Source organism: Thunnus maccoyii, chromosome 15 (assembly GCF_910596095.1).
Source record: "Thunnus maccoyii chromosome 15, fThuMac1.1, whole genome shotgun sequence".
NCBI lineage: Eukaryota > Metazoa > Chordata > Actinopteri > Scombriformes > Scombridae > Thunnus > Thunnus maccoyii.
In genome coordinates, this window is record NC_056547.1 from 25,050,148 (window position 1) to 25,061,765 (window position 11,618).

At 40.4% G+C, this 11,618-nt stretch overlaps 1 protein-coding gene across 1 annotated transcript in view; it reads right to left on the reverse strand.

The window, feature by feature from the left end:
• The window catches only part of LOC121912494 (CMP-N-acetylneuraminate-beta-galactosamide-alpha-2,3-sialyltransferase 1-like), a 61,013-nt gene extending 55,905 nt beyond the window's left edge, over positions 1–5,108 (reverse strand). The window contains exon 1 of the mRNA XM_042434629.1: positions 4,818–5,108. The gene's annotated coding sequence lies outside the window, so the exon portion shown is untranslated. The remainder of the gene's footprint in view (positions 1–4,817) is intronic.
• Between the last annotated feature and the right edge of the window lie 6,510 nt (positions 5,109–11,618).

An 11,618-nucleotide genomic window follows, 5' to 3' on the forward strand; every position in this document is an offset into this window, starting at 1 on the left:
TAAGTAGCTCATTATGTGGCTAAATCTCAAAACTGGCTCGTCTCAGGTATTCTAAGTGCTCCAGCAGTTAAGCAAAGAGGAGTATTTACATTTCCCCTGCTCATTATTCCTGGAATGACCTCCAGAGCAAAATTAAACTACACTCTGTAATTCTGTGGGTCCAGTCAAGGAGAAGTCCTTCTCACAGAACAGAGCTGCTATTTTCCATAGTATGTTTAATTAATGAACTGTTATTAACAATGGTAGCAGTGGAGCATTAGGGGAAGTAATGATTCTACTGTCAGTAATTATAGCAGTGATACGCTTGTTTATTATGATTAGTATGTATAAGGCAATGATTTCTGTTATTCTTTGTAGCCTGTCTATTAGTCTATGTATTTTTTAATTGTTATTTGCAGCTTAGTAATTACTTATTGTTGCTGCTGCTGAATTGCTGATCAAACACAAACTATATATGTTGGAAAGGATTCTTTGTCTCTTCGGGAAAGTATTGTATACATATACTGTGCATATAGTATGTATAGGCTGAAATCAGAAAATGCTGCCACACCTCTAGTCCTAAACACAACAGTGGAAGAAAAAAAAACAAAATGGCAACACCAACAAATCACACGGATCCAGATCATCCTCTGCTCAGCTGTACAATGTTAACATATTCTGCCTAAGGCTGCTAGCACAACACAGTTACAAAGCATGTTTAGCGCACTTCTCTCTGCTCTACCCATCAAGATATAGAACATTGTCTAGATCTGCTTTACATTTCGAATTCCCATTGTGATCAGAGAACAAAGGGATGACACATTGGGGAATTAGTGTGAACTTTAGATGCTGGAGCGGCAAGACAAAATAACCCCATTGACTTTGGGGTGTGAAAAGACAAAGGTTTTTTGTTTATGAGGCACAGTGTCACAAGGCACATTTTATCAGCGGTTTGATTGTGTTATACACAGGGCACACCTGTCTGGCCTTTTGAATGGACAAAACATTATGATTCCCAAGGTCCTGGACCAATTAGTCAGGATTTATGAGAGTCATGGGTGAATTATCTCCCATAGCAGAAACAAAAACAACATAACTCTCAATCATGTACATGTAAAAGATTCTCAAGCTATTCAGGATACACAGTGTGAATTTCCAATTCATTGTGAAAAGCAGTTTCACTATCTTTTGATTAAATCACTGCCTTTTCTCGATTGTCTCCAGCTTAATGTTTTAACTACGCTGAATAAAACACTTAATGTGGATTCTGTTTAACGGTGAAAATATTTTGCTTGAATCAATTTTGACATTCATCTTTCTCCGTGAACGGTAAAATTGACTTAATTTCGTGATTGTGCCATCATCCTGTCTTTCCCATGTATGGCCAGATGCCTAGACAAACACTTAAAGCCTTTCCAATGCCAGCTATTGTTCATATTCATGGGCTTAACTTTTTTTTTCTCCCACAAAACACAGGTAAACAAACCTGCACAGGCTGTGCAGAGTGTTGATGTGCTGCCACCTCACAGCCCCTGCGGTATTAGAAATCTGAAACAAAGAGGTGTGATGTATGATGATGTGTGCATCAAAAGATTACACTAATTTCTCTGAACCTTTTTTCCTGCTGGCTTCAAAAGTCTTGTTTAACTACATAGCATGAAATAACCTTTTACTGCTGTTTTGCAGCTCCGCCATTTTAGCAAAGTTGGCCGGCATGTTGCGCACACTTCACTGTCTTTTCCTCTCCTTTCGTACCTCTCTCTCCCTCTTCCTCTCTCGCTGTCTGTTTGGTTTTAAGAGGCCATACCCACATAATGCCAGGGCTGACGGTTTTGCTGGGAGCACCTGGTGAGTTAAAGGCTAGGCCAGGTGGTACACAGCTTTGACTGCCAATTAGAGCAGTGACCATGTGAGAGCTGCCCGAGATAACTTCTAATTAACAATGGACCTCTGAGGCATAACAATTAGCCTTTCCTTCAAATAAACCCACAGAAAGGACGCATGTCAAGCTCACTGACAAAATCTTTTTTTTCCTTTTCAGCTGCAAAATAATATCCTACTGAAGACAAACGAAGCAACTACAAAAAACATGCAGAGAGTAACATTAATCCTTGCAGAGTGAATGCTATGTATAGCATACATCTTGTATAAGCAAGTCTCTATGTAAGTAATGAAGGCATTTTTCCTGACAAGGTCGTAGATGTTCAAGGCCTGTCAACATGACTATAAGGAGAATAAAAGGTACAGAAAAGGCTTTACATTGATGAGGACACTTACGCAAACTGCAGTGAAAGAGTGATGTACACTCAGCCTAATTGATTGCAACAGAAAACGATTAGGACAGTGAGGGGACAATTTGCAGAGAATGGTTCAGGTTGACAACAAAAATGATGAAAGTCAAGGACAGCGCATCTGTCCATTAAAATGGAGAAAAGAGAAACTCCTGAGGATGCGATATGGAGATGTATGGTTATGTAGCTGAGCTAGCCATCAGAAGGAGGAAACATCTGCTGCACAGAACAGTATGGTTTTACATAATGCATCTATCCCCCTTGAAATGCACCAGCTGTGGATTCCCTTCCTCTGCTTCTCCAAAGGCACCTGCCAATAAGCATTATCAAACAAGCAGTCACAGATAAAAGACATGCAGTAATTTGACGAGCCTAATTGCAGGAGTGATATGAAGTCTCTGCGTCTCTGATTGAGCTGGGGAAAGATTACGACAGCAATCACAAGACGTCTTCTTCTCTGTTGCGAAGGCAGTCGTGTTTAAATTGTCATTTTGTAATCATCTGCGATAACCTCCCAAGTGGCAAAAATGTAGCAAAGATAAAGTCATTTCATAAATGCTCACACACATACATACACATACAGTAAATGCCATGAATTCTCCATGTGTGTCCAGAGTATAAAAAGTCTGCTCATGCTTGAAAAAAAAAAAAAAAAAAAAGAATGGTGCTGAGGTGTTTCTTGGAAAAAAGCCAGGACTGTTAAGTGGAAACAGAGGGCAAATCAAAAAGGCAGGGAGAAGTCCAAGGGGAATAGTATGAAGGAAAAAGACAGAGCAGAGAGGCCTGAACAAAAGACACAAACTATTAGTGAAATATACTTCTACATTCTGCAGACACATGCAGACCACCACCCGAGGGACTGGAAACAATTTTGCCGTTGCAGTCTTGGTCCCAGACCTTGTTGGAGAGCCATGTACTTAAAGGGTCTGATTGGGTCTGTGGTGAACCACGGGGATTCCTCTGTCTGGGACTGGGAGTCTGAACGCCCGAGCTGAATAACTGATTACAGTAAAGCCTGCGCTGACTTAACTCAGCCCCCACGCCAGAGTAGCTAAAGACAGGAGGAGGAAATACCTCGCAGGGAAGATCTTAACACTGGAAGCTGAATCTTTACAGAAACTTGCACAAACTTTGAATGATGTTAGGTGCCCTCATGGATTTCTGTTCGCAGGCGTTCAGCGTGGCGTGCTTTGAAGTGGAAACAGCAGCACACCAGCGACTGCAGTTTCGTCAGACTTTTCCTTGCCATGATTCACAGTGACTCATTGCTTCTACCATGCTCTATTGTTAAGAGGAGCCCACAAAGGACGTCCGTTCAGAAGAATCACGTAGATCTTTTAAATTACAATGTATATACAGATGAGAGAGCCTGCACTAAAATGCACATTATGACATTCCTCTCAAAATAGCTCCTTATTATATGGTGTAACAAATGGCAATTGCTTATGGCAACTACCATTGTACCAGATGTAATTGGGTTCCTTGATAATGGATGCCACCAAAGCACCCCATCTCCATCTCTGCCTGCCTCCCCTCTCAATACTGCAGCACAGTCCCCCAAGGTCATGACATCCAATCTGATTGGAGACGTGATGAGGAACCGGCTGAGCTAATGTATTCTACTTGCTTATTATTTATAATGGTGAGGAGAGGTTTCAGTGGAAAATTAACCAGCGTGCCGCAGACACCTTCATTAGTAAATGAGGTGACATCTCATGGAAAATACACAACAGAGGGGGATCATTTCAAAACTCATAACCCATAAAGCTGGAGTTTACTCACACGGGGATATTACACCGACAATGAAACACACAGTGATTAATGTTTACAACAAATTGAAAGGATTCCTGTCAGAGGAAATTGTTTTACTTAATGAGGCTGCTTCCAGGACACCAGAGAAAAACAGCACAGTATCCTTTTTCTGCACATCTGCTGTACATTCAACAGTTGTCAAAGCATGGTCCAGCACTGAAACACAGTGGCTCATATATACAGCCTTTTTTGGGAGTCAGACAGTGGAGCAGTGCATGAGCCAGCAGCCCCCACCGAAGAATCTAAAGCCTAGAAATCAAAACCAGCCCTCAAAAAGAAGAGGAGTTGCTTTTTCTCAACATGGCACTGCCTGACATTACAGTATTAGCAGGTGGCTGAGTGCAAAATTAAGAGATCGATGCACAAACATGGTTATTTTAGACTTTGAGAGCAGGGATGTGAATTATGCAATCAATTAAAAGCACTAAGAACTATTCTTATAAAACTGCAGGGGTGATGTAAACATAAAAAAAACAATTTCTGAGACAAGAAAAGCCTGCTGTGTATTTCTATTGTCATCGTATTATGCCAGATAGAATCTATTCATTAAAATTAGTAATTAAGTACATTTTTGCAGAAGAAAGTTACAGTGCAACACCTGGTCAGTAGCACTTTAATACTTTAAGCCTGTATGTGCGCTACTCAGTTTAAGGCACTGAGATTAAAAGCTATTATTAGAACATAAGGTGATACTAAAGCAGTGTATAGGGTTAAAAGCATTGTTTCGATACTCACTTTAAGTCGAGTGGAGTGCAGTTGTTCTCCGTGCGGTGTGGCAGCGGCTCCGCGGAGAAACCAACAGCGAGGAAATCGGCCCAGTCACAGCTTGAAGGGTCCAGTTTAAGGGGAAAACAAGCTCCAAACTGGCAACCTCACATCGCTGCCTGTGTGGATATGAAAACACCGAGAGGAGGTTTCCCCTCCTGAAACAAGCACATCCATGCGTTTTTCTGCGAAGGCGGCGGATGGGAACTGTTTGACGCGTACCGTTACTCGCTCCCGGGCAATGAGAGGCATGCATTTTAATTCCTGAGCGCTGACCATGAGGGGCACATACACTGCTACGCCCCTCAGCATCCTCACACACACGCGCGCACACACACACACACACACACACACACACACACACACATCAGGATTTTTTGGCATGCGTGACCAGGTCCTGCTGTTAGCCTCCAGCTTATTGCTGCAGGAATGAACAATAAGCTCTTATACAGCAATAAAGAATTCATCTCCATTTATGAGCCATTTTTAATATCTCTCTTCCTTAACTGTAACTACAATGCTCTTATATTATTAAACACAATCTGGGAATTAGTGACTTTTATTACAAGCTTTGATTGATAAAATATCTAATATTCTACAGTAATATTCCTATAATATCCATAAAGGTTTTATGATAAAAGTTTAGAAGCTGTTTGATCCGTAAAATGCCTTCACTTGCAGGCTTCCTTTCTAAATTTACTTAGAGGATCACTACAGCTAGTTTCCATAACTGCAACAACTACAGCAGACTAATAGGATAACAGAGGTGACTGACAGCTTAACTGCAGTGAGTGTATGCAGGGTGAAGGCACCCAAGCTAAAGTTCACTCAGTAATAATAGCCTCAGGCCTGCTGAGACCTGTTAGTCACATTTATGCCTTTGGCAAGATGATTGTTTACTCCCCTAGACCACAAAAAATCAACTTTAAATACGGTTTAATAAATAATCCTCAGCATCATCAACAAGGGTCTGATTTAAGATGTTATGAATCCAAAAAATCAACTTGAAATGGCATTTTAATGCTAGGAGACACCTGAAAGAGTTTGAGACAGTTTTGCTGCTTACACGGTGATTTCTGAGTGTGAAGAAAAAAACAATTCCTCTGTCCTTTCAAAGCATCAGTCTGTGTGATTGAAGTCGACTGGCCAATTTTTCTTTAAAGAAATATGAGATACAGTTCCTTCAAAAAACAAACAAAGCTGCAGCTTAAGATATTTTTGTGTTCTGTGAGTGCACTAAGGAACAAAATGGATTAACCCCAGTTAGTAATTTAAATCAATTACCATAAAAAGCATACAGTACTTAGATGGAAATAGCAGTACATTAAAATGAAGTGTGGTTTGCTTAACCAAGGCCGAGACTGCATTTTATGTCGGTGTAACTTTGAATTAAAAGGAGATGTCTGTGCCTACATTTCTGCAGCATGCCCTGGAGCCCCAGACCCCAGAGGCCCCTGAAAGCCACCGTGTGCATGCAGATAAGTTCTGAATTTGATAAAACATTTCCTCTCTGGTTGAGATTTGCATGCTGCTCAACAGATGGGTGGGCACTTGGCTGGATGGGGACTTGACAGGCCAGCTGAACATACAGGGTGGAATGATGGCTGCTGGCAAAGTGTGTGTGCAGTGGGGAGGTGGGAATGGAGTGTGTGCGGAGGTGCAGACAATATACTGGGAGCAGGGCAATAGAAAAGCTGCTAGATATAGAATGATGCTCTGCAAAATCTGGTCTTTTCTTGCTTTTGGCAACATCTGTGGTGATGGTAGTGGAAACAGTGGTATCGGTTGCCATGGTGCTTTGCACCAAGTGTAGGTGCTGGGACACAATACTAAATTAAAAAATGTTAAAAGCACTCACTGTGGCTTCCCAAATTAAAAACAAACAAACAAAAACATATTTTCTCAATTACCTCCAGTGGTCTACACTGGGATTGGGATTGGGATCTATTTGTCCTGGTGTTGAGATATCTGTCTTTGCATTTCAAAAAATCAGCAGCAACATCTCTTTCCCAAATCATTGTCCAATATAAAGGAGGTGAGTGAATAATCTCAAAACTTGGAAAAATAAAACTCACATGAAAGCTGCAACATTTCATAGCATGGGTGTTGGCTCTTGACATTTGCTTGACATAGGCTTACACCATAACAAAGTATCTGAATCTTACTCCAGCTGTTTGCTGAAAGTTGGCGGCCCTGTGCTAACAACTGCAGTTTACTTGAGAGCAAATGCAATGTTTAATCCATGTTGCTTTTACTACAGTCCAACACCACTTCAGCATGAGGAGAAATCCCGGCGTGCCTAGTTATAATTGCTAAGCTATGACTGGACAACCGCTGTTCAGGTGAGGGGATTTAACAAACTGCCAATCAACACTTGATGTGTATGGCAAAGTTGCTTTGAAGGTTATTTTTCCCAGAGTTTTTTGAATTTAGATTAACTGGTTAATTCTTCTATTGACAGTCTGCACTGATTTATTTTTCAGTGGCATGCCTTTGTCCCCAGGTCATGAAATTTTAATGTAGGGGATAATGTCAGCTCGTAATTACAAAAAGGGGGCAAGATTGGATTTGTGCACTTTCTGCAGCACTGCTGATGTTACTCTGAAGGCCCGGCACAGGCCAATCAATACTGTGAACATTAACAATTCTCTGCAAATACTAGCCTGGAGATGTTCAATTAACAATGAATGGAAGATAGATTTTGTGGTCTCAAACTTTGTCAGGATTTGCACCTTCAAATGACAGTTTTATTTTTTTATTACGCCTATCAGTTATGAATTAGTGAGCGTGTTTGCCAGAGAAACAGTACAGCTTACAGTCAGCATTTTCATCGTTTTATTTTGCCATTAGACATCATAGATTAAAAGCCAAGACTGTACTTTTACTCTTCCCTCAAGCCACTAACATGGACCACAGTGTCCCAAGGCACAGTAATATTTCAACTCCGCAATACATTGGTATTGCAATGCGTTCAGTGTACCAAAACCCTGTGTTACCAATCGTAAGGAAAGGTGGATATATATTAAGAATACTTGCAGGTATTCAATTAATTCTATATTGTAAGTCTTTTCCAGTGTCTGCAGTTGGTACAGAGTTTGGCAGGTTAAATGAAGCATAAGTTAATTAATTTCAGTATCTGGGGCTGAGATTTTGGCTCATGTGGGTTTGAAGATGCTTAGAATGGGGGGATATATATAGTATGTTTTCACAGTAAGAGAATGACAACAGATGGAAAATGATCATTTCCACTGAAATAGCATTAATATAGGAAACACGTTTCTATACTGTATACAATGTGGAACACAAGAATAAAAAACTCTCACAAGAATGTGTTGTTTTTTGTTGTTTTTTTTACACAGAGTGCGATGCATGCTGGGCTTCAGCTGCAGTATCTGCGCGCCAAATAGCAACATCTCCCAGCATGAGGCGTACAGCCCTCTGGCAATATCCTTCTCACATAGAGCCAAGGTCACTTGGCTAACTACAGTATCTCATCTCACAATGCAAAAGGATTACTAGTTTGTTGCGCCACTCTCTGGTGGGGATGCCCCCTCACTTTCGTTCTTCTTCAACAGACCCTCCATCATGAATGGCTGTCGACTCTGAGGTTGTGTACTCTTTGTTATTTAGGGTAAAGGGTTGCTCTCTTTCTCGCTGTTTTCCAGATGCACACCCAATTACACCTGTGGAAAAATGGACCACAATGCTTTTTTGGCTCTCCTCCAAGGATGGGTCTCTCACCTCCTCCCACTCATCCTCTTTTCTCATCAACTTCTCCAACAGTGTACATTCTACTGTAGGGTATTGCATTCATATTTATTGCTTCCTCTCAAAAAGTTATGCTCAAGTTCCTTGTGTCTTCCAGTACAGTGAAATAAAATGATCACTCTTCAAGCTGGGATGATAAAAATGGTCTCTAAGGAGTGAAAACCACACAGCAGACCTTTCTCAGTAAGCTTTGTTGTCATGACAATGCAACATTACATCAGTGAGCCGGGGTGATAAAAACTCTTATCAAGCAAAACTTTCAGAGTTTGGTTTGTCAGCCTCGCAGCACCAAAATACTCAAGATTTGTGGATAGTGTAACAAATAAATTAAAGCTGGTGTCATGTAATTAATTGCATTATTGGCATGTTGCTGGTTTGTAGCTCTGCAGCCATGGGCAATTAGGATTAGACGATGTGAGATATGGAGAACTGAGTGTTGCGGCCCTGAATGCTGCCTCTACCAATTCAGTAGCAGCTCCACATGAGAGTGAAGACCCCAGGAGTATTTTACAGAGCGGATTATCAATTCACCGCTGCCAGGAGAAAAACTATCTCTCCACTGGGAGACACCGTTATTTCAAATCTTTGTCCAATTATATTATGCTCGCAGGGGCAGTGTGTGTGTGTAAGTGGTTGATTGGGCAGGCTTGAGATGAGGACATTGAGTACTGGGATATAATCAAAAGTAGTAAGTGTTCACAGTCAGTAAAAATAGTTGGAGAGCTTCTGAGCAGAGATGAGAAACAGGGTCTCTGTGGAGAGTGTCAGAATCTGTGTACTGGTCTTGTTGATGGAAAAATCATAATCAAAAGTACTAAGAGCAGTGAGGGTGATGACCAAAATGCAGCCAGTATAGTTAATAGAAAACAGCAGTGGTGTCTTTGCTTCGTCTTGTGAAAACTGACTAAGCGATGCCCTTGTTTTTCATCCTGGAGTAGTTTTTGTTCCTTAAGCCGTTTGTTGTCGATCTGTGAAAGTGCCTCAGTATTGGATCACAGCGGGGGCGTCAGCTGGGTTATTGCCATAGTGTGACACTTGCCATGCCTGAGCCACTCTGAGTCCAAATTGATCATGTAGTGTTGTTTATTACAATGGAGAACAAGGATCATGGACATTTTGCAGAGACTTGTTTGAAAGCAATGTTGAAATGGAACAAGATTTAAAGTGAAAAAGCCCTGCTGATGGACCGTAGTGCCTTACATGTGCATTCCTTGTAGTGGGATAAAAACGTGATGCTTGTCCTTGACGAAAGACTAATATCACATTAAAATTAAAAAGGTTTATCTTGTTGGGAACATGCTCAGAATATTCCATGGTAATCTGATATATTATCACTTATATTGTGTGATGGTGGTGCTGAAGTGCCAATTTATCAAAAATCTATCCTACATTGTTTGATAATATTGCAAGATTTTTGATAAATTGGCACTTTTGTCCTTAATTTATCTTTCCTTTTGTTTTGTTTTTTGACAGACTGGGTTTAATATGGTTTTTGCTGCAATATATTTGATAAAATTGTAAGATTTATGATATACCAGTAATTTTATTCTTGTCTTAGTTCGAGTGCTCATCAGTCAAACTAATTTCTGTAGTCCTCTGATTTGATTGAGGCAGCTCCTATGTATATACTGTATATGGAAATGTTGTGATTCTGCCCGTATACCTGATGAAGGTGAGACAGACTGAAATGCTGTTATTTAATAAATATTTCAGCAGTAAGCGAGACAGTGGGCGGGAGGTCTTCTCACTGTTTGCAGAACATATAAACTTGAATTTTTCTGCACTGAAGTCTTTTAAATTGAACTGATGAGCAGAATGAATGAGCTGCTGAGAGTTCACTTACCTCCTCCGATGAAGGTCTTAAAGAAACACGATTAGCATATTAGCAGACTTCCCAGCATGCGCTGTTTGAGAGTTAAAACCATCCAGAGACCCATATTTTTTGTAGTTTAAAGAAAACATACATTATGGAAATGTGTGTCTTTGACCAAGGCATGTTTTAACTGTTTGTTTTTTTGGAATAACTGACATAGGCAGAAACTAGAAACAGGTCGTTTTTTAAAATTTTGGGCAAAAAACAAAAAACACAATTTCGGCTCAATTTCTTGTTTGTCTTACTGACAAAACAAATTTATCACTCACTGTGTCGTTTTCATTTTCAGTGCACCCTTGCTTCTGATTAGCTAGTGTGCTCTATCAATTATGTTTTCACTGTACTCTTCAAAATAAAGGTTCTAGCTCTTTGTCTGTAGACAGTGTAATGTCACAGACAGACAGACAGACAGACAAGGCTATGTTATGATCACAGACCATACAGCTATGATGCCCTTCAGCCTTTAATAATTGATGATCATAGTTGAATAATAATTTATTATTATTCTCTTACTGACAGGTGCTGCACATAATTTCGTTTCATGACCTACAATAACAATAAAAATGTTTTTCATATCAAATGTTCTGTTGGTGTATAAGCAACAGCATTTTGTTGTATTGCTTGTTTATGTGCAGCTGAGTGACCATAATGCATTATGTCTATTTTGAAAATGAAAGCATATCAGTAAGTTTTCCTCAGATCAATGGCATAGAACCAATAGCAAGAAGGCCAAAAGCAGTTACAAAAAATGACCAGCAGGTGTCACATTGTGTGAACCTCGTCATCAATGTTTGTACCATAGACTGAAAAAAAATATGTGATGTGATGTCACCCATTGGTTTCTGAAGAGCAGTTTTGAGGCTCAAAGTGGGCATCTCCGGCCGTCGCTATCTTGGCAGTACCTGACTTCGCCTGACTCCCGGCTAATCCAAAATGGTCAAAGAGGTGGAGCTGAGATGGGCCAAATGAAGCATGGTTGCTGAAACAAGCCACCTATTGGCTAGCGACCTGTCACTCAAAGCAGACACATCCCTAATTATGTATAACTTTATGGCTTAATAAAATTTAAACAGGTGAGTTATGAAAAATTCACCCCCCATACAGTTGTACAACTTTTGCACCAGGCTGTA